This window comes from Phoenix dactylifera, chromosome 2, assembly GCF_051530095.1.
Source record: "Phoenix dactylifera cultivar Ajwa chromosome 2, Ajwa_hap1_PhDact_Kaust_v1.1, whole genome shotgun sequence".
In the NCBI taxonomy this organism is placed as follows: Eukaryota; Viridiplantae; Streptophyta; class Magnoliopsida; order Arecales; family Arecaceae; genus Phoenix; species Phoenix dactylifera.
Window position 1 is genome coordinate 23287033 of NC_143191.1, and position 13443 is coordinate 23300475.

The window sequence follows — 13443 nt, forward strand, 5'->3', positions numbered from 1 at the left end:
TGAATTTTGCTATCATCGTACCAATTCAATTGATAAGGGTTGTAGAGGTGGGTTGCGGTAAGGGTGTAGTGCTAGGATTTGATAGAAATCTAAATTGGTGAGAAAGATTACATCCGCAACACATTTCTTATAAGGAGAAGGTATAGATTAATCCATCAATATTGGTGAATCTGTGCTTGTCCGTGGTAACTGTAATGGATGCTGAAAAGCTGCCATACCTAAGAATTAGCGGTAAGAGGGTTTTGAAATTTAAAATGGTTATGAAACCGTTTCTCCCTCATTTAAAACCCATCTTGAATACAATGGAGGCGTTGGGCTCCAACGTTACTCCAGGTGAGAGACGGAGGAGAGTCCTCTCACTCTCATATAATTCCCTTCTTCATATCCATTGTCTCTTCCTTTCTTTCTTGGTTTTTTTTTAATTATTTTTTTCTTTCTTGCTGGTTTTTTCTGCTGAACGGCGAGGGCAGAATAGAAGAGAGGTTGTCTTGCTGTTGGTCTTCTCTTCACCGATTTTTTTCCGTCCTTTGGCTTTGAATCTATTGTGTACGAGCATACAGAAAAGTCCTTGCCGAGTTCAAGAGAATTTGTAGTATTGTGCACGTCTACAAATTCAACGGTCCGTTGTATCTTGGAGAGGGATTGCTAGAATCTGGTGCACATAAGGAGGCGAATCTCTTTCAAAGAGAAAATTAAAATATCATCTATGTTTAAACATAGGATAATAACAGACCTATCAAATATTTTCCAATATACACATTTATCGAAGTCACAAATGTTAAAAGTGAAGAAATACTTAAGCGACAATTTTGAGATGAAAGATCTAGGGTTAGCTAAAGTAATCTTAGAAATCAGAATCATAAGGACACAAAATGAGATTGTTCTGAATCAATCTCACTATGTTGAAAAAGTGTTAAGAAATTTGGGTACGAAAATTGCAAGCCAGTTAGCACCCCATATGATCCTAGCATAAAATTAAAGAAAAAATGGTGGGGACAGTGTTTCTCAATTAAAGTATTCTCAATTAATTGGAAGTCTTATGTATTTGGTATAACTGTACTCGACCAGATATCTCCTACGCTGTGGGAAGACTAAGTAAATACACTAATAACCCCGATAAGACACATTGGGATGCAATTGAAAGACTTCTTAAATATTTGAAGGCTACTATTAACTATGGGATATATTATTCTGGTTTTTCCACTATGCTAGAAGGGTATAGTGATGCTAACTGGATCTCTGATTTCGAAGACACTAAGGCTACTATTGGATTTGTTTTTACACTAGGTGGTGGTGCAGTCGCTTGAAAATCTTCCAAGCAGACCCTGATTACAAGATCCACCATAGAGGCTGAGATGGTAGCCTTAGAGTTAGCTGGTGGAGAAGTAGATTGGCTTAAGGGTCTGTTATCAAATATTCCCATGATGGATAAGCCTATTCCTGCTATTCTAATTAATTGTGATAATCAGGCGACTATAGCAAAAGTGAAAAGTAAAAATCACAATTCAAAGTCGTCTAGACACATCGAGCTTCGATATAAAATTTTAAGGAAGCTCACCTCTACTGGAGTTATAACTTTAAGTTATAATAAATCGGTAGAGAACTTGGCAGATCATCTGACCAAGGGCTTGTCGAGAGGACAAGTTCAATATGCTTCAAGGGGGATGGGTTTAAAACCTATTTTTAAGTCACCATCAGCGGCAACCCAACCTATCTAACTGGTAGAGGTGGGCATTGGGCCGGGCCGCCCATGGTCCGGCACAGCCCGACACGAAGCGGGCCGTGCCGGCATGGCCCGCTTGCTACAGTAACGGGCTGTGCTAGGCACGGCTTATAAAAGGGGGCCAGGCTGGGTTAAGGATTTCTGACCCGCGGGCCGAGCCCGGCACGGCCCATAAGGGCCGGGCTGGCACGATTCGTTGGCCAAGCACAGCACGGCCCGAGGGCCAGCCCGGAACGGCCCATAAGGGCCTGAATCGAGCCCGGCAGGGCCCACAAGGAGGAATTGAGTAGAGGACCAGAGGTAGAGCCGAGATTTGTGAGCTTCCTCTTGTGCTCTCAACAAGGAGTGACCTTCTCTTTCTTTTGTACTTCTAACGTCTCTATAAGAACCTCCTCTTGTATAGTACTTGAACACTTGCTAAATGCAAACTAAAAATTAAATTGCTAGAAGCCTAGAGCACTTGCTAAATATTGCTAGAAGAGAGAAATAGTAGTAGTAGAGAAGGAGAGAAGAGTTGGTTTGGTGTGGTGAGAATGAGGAAGAAAAGGGGTATTTATAGGACTCCATTTTTTTTCCCAAAATACCCCTCAAATTAGCCATTTTATGGCTGTTGGGAGGGGCAAAATGGGTAAAGAGCCACAAATAGCCGTTATGGGCCACCCATAACAGCTATTTTTTTTTGGACAGACGGCCCGTGCCGGGCACGGCCCGCCACCCCACGGGCCTAGGGCCATGTCGGGCTTAGCCTTTAGGTTAAGGGGGCCATGCCAGGCACAGCCCGTTTAGTAACAGGCCGGGCCGGGCCCGGCACGACCCGATGCCCATCTTTACTGACTGGAGATCCCAAGATGTAGGTTCAATGGGACAAAGAAGCTGACTGAGTGGCTGGTAGGAGCACCAAATTTAAAGTGAACTCGGTTCACTACCCATCCCCATCTCAACTGTACTAGACAAGAGGATGGCATAATGCCTTAATGATATCAAGGCTATTATAGCCGGGTATAGAGATGCAATATTTCCTTGGAGATATCACCGATGTGAGTGGAACTGTGGGGCCGCAGTCAAATAGAGAATTAAAACTTGTTCTCTAAGAGACACTTACAAAACAAGATATATATGCACAGCCATAATGCGCTACCCCGATGAAACTCACATGCAGGGTCAACTCTTAATGGTTCGGTATTCTCAAAATCTATATATAAAGTCCAAGTTCAAGACTTTGTTCACTTCGGACCGGTGTGGATGGCGAAATACCAACTAGATAAAGGTTCAAATCCGAAAGACACCTTTCATCGAAAGCTAAGTGTACTGATTGCTCGTATTTTGAATTTTTTTAAAAAAAATTATCTCAAAATTTTCAAAATTTCAAAATGGTGGGAAATGTAAGAGGGTTTTGAAATTTAAAGTGGTTATGAAACTGTTTCTCCCTCATTTAAACCCATCCTTGAAGAGTTGCCCGTCGAAGAACTCAACGGACAACTCATTTAAAACCCATCTTGAATACAATGGAGACGTTGGGCTCCAACGTTACTATAGGTGAGAGAGAGAGAGAGAGGAGAGTCCTCTCACTCTCATTTAATTCCATTCTTCATATCCGTCGTCTCTTCCTTTCTTTCTTGGTTTATTATTATTATTTTTTTCTTTCCTGCTGGTTTTTTTTTGGCTGAACGGCGAGGGGAGAACAGAAGAGAGGTTGTCTTGCTGTTGGTTTTCTCTTCGCCAATCTTTCTCTATTCTTTAGCTCTGAATCTATTATGTACGAGCATACAAAAAAGTTCCTGTCGAGTTTAAAAGAATTTGTAGTATTGTGCACGTCTACAAATTCAACGGTCCATTGTATTTTGGAGAGGGATCGCTAGAATCCGGTGCACATAAGGAGACGAATCTCTTTCAAAGACAGTGACTACACGTCTCGGACCGATCTACAGGTATTATTTATTTTATTTTGAATCGAAAGAAAATGACATCAAAGAGGTACGCATCGGAACCGGTTGTTTCAGTGAAATTAAATTATTTGTAGATTATTTGAGTTCTTTTGAGGTGATATTTCCAACATTAGCTATAGTGTAGTTTGAATCCCCTTGCATACAACAAAATTAGGGGATGATATGGAATTGCTAGGGAGTTTGATGGCTGAATGCTTTCTTGATGAACTACCAATGTTTCTTCGAAGAATGGATTTCTGGAGATGGGTTCTTCATGGAGAATCTGAGTTTCTATGCTCTTCAAATTGGACCAAGACATCTTTCTCAACCTTAGAAGATTAAACTAGCTGTGACCAGTCCACGCTATTTGCTTTGGACCTCTTAGCTCAAAGAGTTTCCGTATCCGGTCAACTAAGGCCCTAATGGCTAAGGACCAAGTTGCAGTTGATAAAAGTAGATGGAGGCTGTCATCGAGATGTCCCCATCGACAGTCTTATATTAATACCATATGCTTAAAATTCTCATCGGCACACCCAGGTCATTTAAGATTTGGCCATGATGCAAACCTTCAAGGGCCTGGCATGAATACCATCCCCTTTGTCTCATACCCTGGCTCAAAACTGTACTTCCTCCCCCTCGTGGATGTGAGCGTTGGCGATCGCCGTATTGGTTTTCTGGCGGGCGCGTTTGTGGCACGAAGGGTGGGAGGAATCAACGTGTACCTTTTTTATGAGCAGCAACCCATATCAGCGGGTTATGAAAGCTTTCAAAGTTTACTTCACATAGTTTCACTTGCCCAATTCAACTAGAAGCAATGCTGGCTTTGAATTGTGCTATCCCATACGCGAGCATGAAGCTCCACTTTCGGAATAATAAAGACCTCATTGTGCAGCCGGCAAATGTAATGGCGATTGCAGGTAGAACCTTTTGTGTTATGATACAAGTAGCAGCATGAATAAGCATATTTGGGGCATACTAGCAGAAGGACCATTGGTTCACATTCAACTATAGCCGTCATGAGTTATACATACATATATACATACATATATATATATATATATATATATATATATATATATATATATATATATATATATATATATATATATATACATACATATATATATATATATATATATATATATATATACATACATACATATATATATATATATATATATATATATATATATACATACATACATATATATATATATATGTATACATACATACATATATATATATATATGTATGTATGTATACATACATATATATATATATGTATACATACATATATACGTATATATATATATGTATACATACATATATACGTATATATATATATATGTATACATACATATATACGTATATATATATATATGTATATGTATACATACATATATACGTATATATATGTATATGTGTATACATACATATATACGTATATATATATATATATGTGTGTACATACATATATACGTATATATATATATGTGTGTACATACATATATACGTATATATATATGTGTGTACATACATATATACGTATATATATATATATGTGTGTACATACATATATACGTATATATATATATATGTGTACATACATATATACGTATATATATATGTATACATACATATATATGTATATATATATGTTGTGGCTCAAATCTGGCCCGAGGGTGACCACGCCGGAGGAGTCGAGAGAGCCGCCAGTTGTTGGAGGAAGAAGACGGGGGCCACCTCCTGTACGGCGGCGGACCTGCACAAAGCTTCATTGGTATTTCCGATGAAAGTCCTCCGACGATCAAGTTAGAGTGGGATAAATTTGGTCCAGCTAAAAAGTTCCTTAGAAGTTACCTGACTGAGCTATTTGTAGTCCCGGTGAAGAGGCCCAGGTGGCAGAAGCATTGTCCTCCCTCATCATGAGAGGAAGGTGTGGCTCTTAGTTGAATGGCGCGTAGCTAAGGCTGGCCGGTGGCGTGTAGTGCCGTCCGTTCTCGGGAATGGTAAGGTATTGGCAATCGTAGCAGGATATAGCCGGAGTAGTCATAGACTCATGGTGTTGTCCTTTGATTGTCGAGGGCCAGCTATCGAAGCGTGGCGCGGTGGCGTTGCAATGTATGGCCATGTAGGAGAGCGTGGGCGCACACGTGGGTGCGGCTGTTAGCGAGGCCGAACCCGTTGAGAGGTCCCATCATCCATTTGGCGAGGTCAGCTAGATGGGTGCTGAGGATAGCTCGGCTCTCCGGGTTCCGAGGTGTCCTCGGTGGAGCGCCCCGAGCTCGGTCGGGGCGAGTCGGCGAACATTGGAGGTCGATGGAGCTTTTGGCGGAGTCCGAGGCCGGGCTGATTCTGGGTCGGATCGAGGATTCAGCCGGTCGGCGTTGGCGTTTATTGGGCCAACATTGGGCGGCCTTTTTGTTGTGGGCTGCACGATCCATTTCGCCCCCCATCAATATATATGCATGCATATATATATATATATATATATATGTATATATATATATGTATATATATATGTATGTAGATATATATATATATGTATATATATATGTATGTATATATATATATATGTATATATATATGTATGTATATATATGTATGTATATATGTATATATATATGTATATATATACATATATGTATATATATATGTATGTATATACATATATGTATATGTATATATATGTATATATATAGATATATATGTATATATATACATATATATATATATATATATGTATATATGTGTGTATATATATATATGTATGTATATATATATATGTATGTATGTATGTATGTATGTATATATACGTATGTATGTATGTATGTATGTATATATATATATATATATATATATATATATATATATATATATATATATATATATATATATGCATGCATATATATATATATATATATATATATATATATACGTATTTATATATGCATGTATATATATGTGTGTGTGTATATATATATATGTGTATATATATATATGTTTATGTATATATATGTGTGTGTGTGTATGTATATATATATATGTATATATATATATATGCTTCTTTGAAAAAATGATAATAAGAACTTTCCAAGTATTGATACGATATTCATTTTTTATGGTTTTGCTAATTGATTATTTTCTTATTACTCATGGTATGGTGGTTTGGAATTCTTACTAAGCTAGAAAAACTCATATTCTTCTTTGCATTTTTTTCAGAGTCACAAGAGGCAGTTTCGAATGGGAGAGACGTGGAGTTGGTGCTGCTAGTAGTTAGTTAGCTAATTATCTTTTTTATTTTGCTGATACCGATGGACATTGAAAACTATATAATTGACTAGTTGATGATTTAATGTTAGTGGTATTATTGGGTTGCTTTAATTATAATTATTGGTATTATGTGGACATCTCAGGCCTAGCATATTTTCTAGGGCACTGCTTTAGGGAGTGTGCAGCCGTGTTATGTGGTCGGACCCCAGTGTTGGATTCGAGGCGTGATACTATTTCATTAGGATTGGGCTTATGAATTCAAAGTTGTAACCGGCTCCTAATTGCACATAGGCTAGGCTTAGTAGTGCAATTATAAATAATGGCTCAATCCTACAGCATTTTCAGACAGAAAATTTTGGTAACGGAAGCCAATATATAATAACTCAGCTAGTTAACATCGCTCTTCACTTGGGCGAGGTCCAAGATTCAAGCCTAGTGAGTTAAATGGCACACCAAAACTTTTGTAGTGACATACCTTTGCTAGATAGAGCATGGCAATGCTATCTGCATATTTTTTTAAGATTTTGGATGCACATCAGAAATAAGAATTTAAGATGCCATTGGACATTACTTTCATTTTCTTATTTTAAAAAATCAAAAAATAAAAATTCTATTTCCATTTTATTTTGAATTTCAAAAAATAAATATGTTTTGTATTATCAATTACTTTTTAAAAATATAAATATGTCAATGGTAGCTGAGGCGATGATAGTGTGGTGGAGATAGTAGAGGGCATAGGGGTGTTGGTGGTAGGAGCATAGATGATGTTGGGATGGTAGCAATGATAATGGTGGAGTGATAGAGATTGTAGTGGCAACAATGATGTGGCTAATTGGTGAGGTAGTAGCACCAGTGGTTGTTATCATATAATTACTATCGTGGAGACAAGGATGATGGCGGTGGAAACAATGGTGATTACGATAGTAGCGACATTGGTAATGGATAAAATGGTGGTTGTGTTGGTGGCAATAGATGGTGGAGACACCAATGGTGGTGGTGACATCCACGATGGTAGTGGTAGTGGTGGTGGTAAAAGATATGAGTTTCTTGTTTTCGAAAATAGTGAAAGTAAGTTATTTTTTATTTCTCATCTCGATTTTATTTTTTAATTTTAAAAATAAAATTAAAATTAAAAGCACTACCAAATAGGATTTTGGCTCCAAAATGAAAAAAAATAATTCTATTCAATATATTTTATAGTAACTTACAATAAATAATTTGGCAGAATTGTCAAAATACTATATTTTATAGGGCAACTTGATAAATAGTAGATGGCGCAAAGCTCATCCCCTTATATTCCAGCCAAACTAGAAAAAGTGAAAGGATTGTCTAGATTGTCACCATATAAAAATATTGCTTAATTGCAACCGTCACAAAATACGGCAAAATGCCAAGACAAGTGGAATTGGGGCATATATTAATAATTGATTAGCACACTTATATGTTAACAATTTCACCACTTAATATAACTTTCTAGAGGGTAATACCCTTACTTGTTATCTTTGCCCTAGTTGTTGATGAGTTTCTTGCTGGTTAACAAGGTCTCAAATGTAAGTTACTTGCAAAAGGTGGCATCTTAAATCATCAAATAAGAATCAACTTGACGTTGAAGGTCCAAAATTTGGTGAAAATAGAATGAAATGTGTAAAATATCTAGTGTTGGGGAAATATGCTTTTCCCCAGCAACATAATTATTCCTAAGAGGCCGCACAACCGCCGACCTGGGACAGCCGAGGTCGGCGTCCGACCTCCGACCTCAGAACCTCCGACACCCGAGGTCTATTCTTGTCGACTACCCACGACGGCCGTACCCCTCCGAGGTCCGGCCGAGGGCCATATCCTGCCACTGCCCCGGCATTTATTGCGCACGACCCCTGCAAACCCTCGGTTCACTCAACAATTAATGTGGATCTCCGGCTCACTCAACAATTAATGCGGATCTCCAGCTTACTCCACCATTAATGCGCGTGGCTCCTGTTATCTACGGACCCGCAACTCTCCACGGCAAGTCAGCCCAGCAGAGTCCAATCAACGATGATAAGTCTCTGATCTCGGCCATACCTCCGACATCAATGCAATGATTCGCCCGATTGCGTGCCACCTCGGGTCGTACGACGACCTCACCTCCGACATCAATGTAATGATTCACCTGATCGTGCGCCGATCTGAGCAACATGCCGAGCCGTACAATGGCCTTGCCCCATCACATCACAGGTAAACCGGCCCCCTATAAAAGGGAGCCCTTGCTTCTCAGAGGGGGGTTGGAGACTGGGCACTCTACGAATACTATTCTTCTTCTTCTCTTACACGATTTGCCCCCCTCTGACTTAAGCATCGGAGGGCCGGCGCCGGAAGACCCGGCCACCGGCTTACCTGCAGGCACCCGGACGGAGGACGCCGCCCGCCGACGGACCGCCGCTCCCTCGTGACCACCCGCTGCTCCCTCTCTTCGACTGACGATCGCCCCCGGGTCCAATTTCCAGCAACAGTTGGCGCTAGAGGAAGGGACCGAGTAGCGATCATGAAGTTGAGAAGCAAGGGAGCCTCCAACATCTCCCGGCGTCCCCCGCAGAGTCCTGGACATTCCGTCCAGAATTCACTCACTCCGGCTGACCCAGCTCCTCAGGTCCAACCGGAGCAGTTCAATGCCCTGGTACAGCAAGTCCAGACCCTGGCCGCCGCCGTTCAGGGCCTGCGGCGCGAGGAGGCCTTACCAACGCTCCCCCCGTAGGCCCAGGTCCTGCCGGAATTTCCTCCCAACGGCCCGGTTCTCCCAGGCCAGAACTTGCATGGCTCCTCCAGAGCCAACAATGAAGGGCGGACTTCCACCCAGAGAGAGCTACCGGGGGAAGATCCCAACAGAAGACCCCAACCCTCTGAGGCCGAGTCAGCCCCAGACCACCGTGAGCCAGAGCAGACCGCGGTGACAATCCCACGGGTTGGGGAGCTCGACAGGAAAGTTGAGCACTTGGAGCGCCAAATCGCAGCGCTCCACAGTAGGAAGGCAAGGCAGGAGGGAGACTTCGAGTTCACCACCAAATCTCCCTTTTCCCGCCAGATCGAGGATGAGCCGGTCCCTGCGAGGTTCAAAATGCCTCAGGTGGAGCCCTACAGCGGAATTACCGACCCCCTCGATCATTTGGAGAGCTACCGAGCCCTCATGGCTCTACAAGGATCCTCGGAGGCCGTACTTTGTAAGGCCTTCCCAGCAACCCTTCGAGGGACCGCTCGGCTTTGGTTCTCTGGACTAAAGCCGCAACACGGTATCCTCCTTTGAGCAACTCGGCAGGCAGTTCGCCACCAATTTTGCCGCCAGCCGACGCCACCGACGGACGTCAGACTCCCTCCTGGACATCAAGCAGAAGGAGGAGAAATCCCTCAAGGAGTATCTGGACCGTTTTACTGCCGCCACGTGGGAAGTTTGCGAGCTAGACCAGTCAATAGCCATGTCGGCCCTGAAGACTGGAGTTCGCTCCTATCGATTCCTCTTCTCCATTGAGAAGAGCTTTCCGGCCGACTTCACCGAAATGTTGGCCCAAGCCCAGAAGTACGCCAAGGCCGAGGAGGCAGTTGCCTCCAGACGGGGTGCGATTGAGCCCGCCTCAAGGAAGCAGAAGAAACGCCGCGAGGAGCGCGGCCGACAAAGGAGCCGGTCCCCCCGTCGAGAGAAGAACCTCTCCCGACTGAGGAGCCCGCCTCGGCAGCAGGGATGACCTCAGCGGAGGACTCCACCTCGACCAAGGTCTCCACCGCGGCCTCGGACGTACCCAGGGAGGTACGAGAACTACACACCTGTCAATACCCCCCGGGCCGAGATCTTGATGGAAATCGAGGGTCGGGATTTCTTCCGACCCCCGCCACCTATGCGGGATATTGGAGTTCCCCGCAATCCCAGGAAGTACTGCCGCTTCCACCGAGATCGTGGGCACGACACGGAGGATTGCTTCCAGCTCCGGGACGAGATAAAGGCGCTCATCCGCCGGAGAGTACTCAATCGGTTCGTGAGGAACCGATGTGAGGAAAGAAGGCCGACGGAAAACACCACACTGCCCGAGAATCCGGACGACAACAGGCCCATCGCCGGCACCATCAATATGATTGGAGGAGCCTCGGTAGGAGCAGCCGCCCAGGGAGCCCCCCCGAAGCGCCTGCGTGCTGATGAAGTCATCTCGTTCTCGGACGAGGACTTGGAAGGGGTTGAGACCCCCCACAATGACGCTGTGGTCATCTCTATGATTGTAAATAGGTTTGATGTAAAACGTGTCCTAGTTGACAATGGAAGTTCAGCCAACGTTTTGTACTATCATGCCTACCAAAAAATGGGGTTGCCAGAAGGACATCTCCGAAAAATCAATACCCCACTGGTTGGGTTCACCGGGGACTCGGTCCCAGTTGAAGGTGAGGCCAGCTTCCTTGTCACAGTTGGCCTCGCTCCCCGGGAGAGCACTGTGAGGACGGACTTTCTTGTGGTCCGCCTGCCCTCAGTCTACAACGCCATCCTTGGGCGGCCAGGGCTAAACGCCCTCCGAGCCGTGGTCTCAACCCGCCATCTGCTCATGAGGTTCCCCGCCGGCCAAGGAGTAGGCGAGGTCCGTGGAAACCAGTTGGTTGCCAAGCAATGCTACATGGCGGCCTACCGAGTAAGGCAACCGACCGAGGCGCCGATTCAGCCAACAGGCCCCTCACTACCCATAGAAACCCTGGATGCGAGGGACACCCTTTGGAAGAAGCAAGTAGAGCCTGGTGAGCTTCTTGTTCAAGTTCCACTACGAGAAAATTTTTCCGAGCTAACTGTGCAGGTCGGCTCCGGCCTTGGCGCCCGCGAGAGGAATCACCTCATCAGCTTCCTGCGGGACAGTGCCGATATCTTCGCCTGGTCGCCCGTGGACGTACCGGGAATTGACCTTGAGGTCATGGTCCATCGACTTCAGGTGAAGCCGACCAGCAGACCTGTAAAGCAGAAGAAAAGAGGCTCCGCCCCGGAACGACAACGAGCTGCGGCCGAGGAGGTGGATAAACTCCTTGAAGCCGGTTTCATCCGGGAGGTCTCTTACCCAGATTGGCTCGCCAACGTGGTCCTCGTAAAGAAGGCCAACGGAAAATGGCGCATGTGCGTGGATTACACCGACCTGAACAAAGCTTGCCCAAAAGACAGTTTTCCTCTCCCAAGCATCGACCAGCTCGTCGATTCCACTTCAGGACACCAACTGCTGACTTTTATGGACGCCTTCTCGGGGTACAATCAAATTCGAATGGCGCCAGAAGACGAGGAGAAGACGGCCTTCATCACCGACAAGGGCACCTATTGCTACAAGGTGATGCCCTTCGGCCTGAAGAACGCTGGAGCCACCTATCAGAGGCTGGTCAGCCAAATTTTTAAAGACCAGATCGGCCGGAATATGGAAGTTTACGTGGACGACATGCTGGTGAAGAGTCGAGCGGCGGAGCACCATGTAGCTGATCTCAACGAAACGTTCTCCAAGCTCAGGAGATACCGAATGAAGCTCAACCCAGCGAAGTGCGCGTTCGGAGTCACCTCGGGCAAGTTCCTGGGCTTCATAGTAACCCAGCACGGAATCGAAGCCAACCCCGAGAAAATCCGAGCGCTACAAGAAATGACGCCCCCGAGGACAGTCAAGGAGGTGCAGCGGCTTACGGGACGGATCGCCGCCTTGGGAAGATTTGTCTCCCGAGCGCTGCCTCCCATTCTTCAAGATCCTCAAGCGGCCAAAGGACTTCCAGTGGTCAGAAAAATGCCAGCAGGCCTTCGAAGAGCTCAGAAGCCTTTTGGCCTCTCCCCCGCTGCTCACCAAACCGCAGGGGGGTGAAGTCCTTTACTTATATCTGGCCGTCTCTCCAGTTGCAGTGAGCTCAGTCCTCGTCCGGAAAGAGGACAAGCTCCAAAAGCCGGTCTACTACATCAGCCGGGTCCTCAGGGATGCTGAGACCCGATATTCTAAACTTGAGAAAACGATCTTTGCCCTTGTCATTTCAGCTCGGAGACTCCGGCCTTATTTCCAAGCGCATACGATAACCATACTGACCGACCAGCCTATGAAGCAAATACTGCAAAGGTCGGATCGTGCGGGGAGGATCGCCAAATGGGCGGTCGAGCTCGGGGAGTTTGACCTCGAATATCGGCCCAGGCCGGCTATTAAAGCTCAAATACTCGCCGACTTCCTCGCAGAGTGCACCCTGCCGAACGACCCCGAGCTACCATCCGCATCCATAGAGGAAGCCCCAAGGCTACTATGGGTCTTACACTCGGACGGATCTTCAACTTCGGGGGGTAGCGGGGCCGGACTCATCCTCACCAGTCCAGACGGGGTGGTGGCCGAGCAAGCCTTGCGCCTCGAGTTTCCGGCCTCGAACAACGAGGCTGAGTATGAGGCTCTCATCGCCGGGCTCAAGTTAGCAAAGGAGCTGAAAGTAGAAGATCTGACGGCCTTCAGTGATTCCCAGTTGATAGTAAGCCAGATCCGGGGAGACTTCGAAGCAAAAGAGCCGTCCATGCAGAAATAT